This window comes from Ostrea edulis, chromosome 6 (assembly GCF_947568905.1).
Source record: "Ostrea edulis chromosome 6, xbOstEdul1.1, whole genome shotgun sequence".
NCBI classification, from domain to species: Eukaryota; Metazoa; Mollusca; class Bivalvia; order Ostreida; family Ostreidae; genus Ostrea; species Ostrea edulis.
The window spans coordinates 1,971,666-1,974,165 of NC_079169.1; the positions used below are offsets into that span (position 1 = coordinate 1,971,666).

Consider the following 2,500-nt stretch of genomic DNA (forward strand, 5'->3'; position numbering starts at 1 on the left):
GCTGGATAGGGAAATGATTGGCTGTCATGATATATCTGAACCACAGTAGAATAAAAATAAATTTCTTGTTTTCATTGGTATTGCAGGATAACCTCTGGGGTCGAGAAATGTTGTTTTGAAATACAAGTCAAAGTGTACTTGTATTCCATACTGTACATCTCCTATTATAGAGAAGAACTGTAATTTGTACATGTTAAACTTCACCATATACTAGAATAGCAATCGGATCATGCACGTTCGTCCATTTCCATAACCAGAAAGGCAACTTGGACGTGGATCGGTGCAAAGTTGGCATCAAATCTATGCATTTATTTACCGGAAGTGTGCATGTGGTTATTAACGTTAAAAGGCTAGAACCGAATCCCTGTATAATGTGTTATTTAGAAGTAAAATTAATTTCACAGATTCAGTTTTGGTATCATTAGCGTCTTATTCACTCTTATACATATAAACATTTAAGTGGAAATTGATAGTGGTAGAATACCTTAAATATGTATGATATCTTTAGATGAAAGGTGAAGATAACGAACAGTGATCAATCTCTTTATCTCCTATAAGGAATACAAAATAAAGGGTTGGGCAAACACAGACCCTTAAATGCATTTGTTTTAGCCCCAAAGCTCGTGTTTCATATTTTAACGTATATCTGTGATGCCATAGTTACATTTGATAACACATAGCAACCAACTGATGGCTTTGATCCACATACGAGGTTTATATGCGGTCATGGAAATAGCTGAGTAGTTACGATTGACTAGAATAGAAATGATTGCCTTGTTGTCAGAATTAAAAACAGTAATTTCCTTGGTTATGAAATTTTAATGGAAAATAAAGACCTCATCCTTTGGGCTCAATTATTATTTTCCAACATTATCTTGAGACTCAGGTGGCTTATTCTCAACAAATTACTCCTGTGCAGTCATTAATTCTTTCATAATTACAAAGAAATAGTTCAGTTACAAGTTCTCTTTCTCACTTTCCTTCTCTCTCTCTCACTCTCTTTCCCAGTCTCTCTCTCTCTCTCTCTCTCTCTCTCTCTCTCTCTCTCTCTCTTGCTCTCTCTCTCTCTCTCTCTCTCTCTGTTGAGGGATTACTGGTATAGTAATTACATTGAAGGTATGAAAGACTCTATATCTCATTATGCTTAGTGATGGCCATTTGAAGATTATATCTCCTAGTTATGTCAAATTATATTATGTAACTCTAGAAATATGGTTTTTCTACTATTATACATAATGTACTAGCGGTGTATTGATTTACCTTATTCTCACTAATCTCATGCCTGGCCACTGCTACTAATATTTTTGTGACACGTTCTTCTTTATAAGAGATGTGTGAGACAATATTCAATATTATCCTATAATAACCAATGTCCGTTCAGTTGCTTAGTGATTGATTCATTCTAGGGCCATAGTTAATTCGTAGATACAGATTCATAATACTTTTGATAAGGAGGTTTTAGTCTTCTGTTGCAACAGTTTATATAGGGTGTGGCAGTGCTAGTGGATGGGGGGGGTCAGTCGTGTACTGATGTCAGAGTGACTTTTATGTGACTGCATGTAACCAGTTTTCAGCCTTTGTTATTTTTCAACAGAGATGGACACAGAGTGAATGATAGTGAATTTGGATTTACTTAGGAAACTTTCAAGTGTGATTATATACATTGACCGAATTCTTTAAGCGGTGTTGGTTTTTAAATGGGATGCTGTAAATTTGAATGAAACTGGTATGTTGGGTGTAGCTGATGCACGTAGATAACACCGTGTAAAAATAGGCATAGAAAGGGAAGAAAACGATCAAATATTTTATTCTTGCTCGTTTTATGACATGCGTGTATTACATGTTTTATATGGGACGCAGTTGGGCTGTGTATATTTGATGATCATGAACTAGCAAATTTTTGTCTTCTCTCTTGAGCTCTTTCTGATAAATACAAGAAATTTTTCTGCCACCTAGCATCTAAAGCATGCATGTCTCTTAAAGCCACAGCTGATTTCAGTAATAAAAAAAAAAAGGGTATTTTTTAGTGCACACTTCCTAATCAACAAATGACCATTGAAAGAATTTCATTAAGTCTTTGAAAGTTTTACTTTGATATACTTTCATTTTAGATATGGTAAAAAAAACTATGGAATTTTAAAATGTGTGTTAAAAAAATATTGTCTTATTTTATAATGTAGTATAAATTGGCACGCAGCATGATATTCAATATGCTTCTGTTAATTAACAGATATGATTTTATACAGTTTATTAGAAAAATGCATCAAGCTTCAACAGTTATGAATTAGATGTCATCTTTAAGAATATTGGACTACGCATTCTATTATTAGCATGGGGTATAATGTTTAATAATGCACACACACCCCAAAAAAAATTGAACCTTGATGTGTGTGTATTTTTTTTAAGATTGGCGTGTTCAGGCTGAATGTGAACTCTGGTGGCATTAAACTTTGTGAAGGATTGGTCTGTACACATCTGGTATATCTTTAATTTGAAAACA

General features: G+C 34.0%; 1 protein-coding gene across 1 annotated transcript in view; it reads left to right on the plus strand.

Moving 5' to 3' along the window:
• The window catches only part of LOC125683357 (unconventional myosin-Ia-like), a 56,343-nt gene that overhangs the window by 14,307 nt on the left and 39,536 nt on the right, over positions 1-2,500 (plus strand). The window lies entirely within an intron of this gene.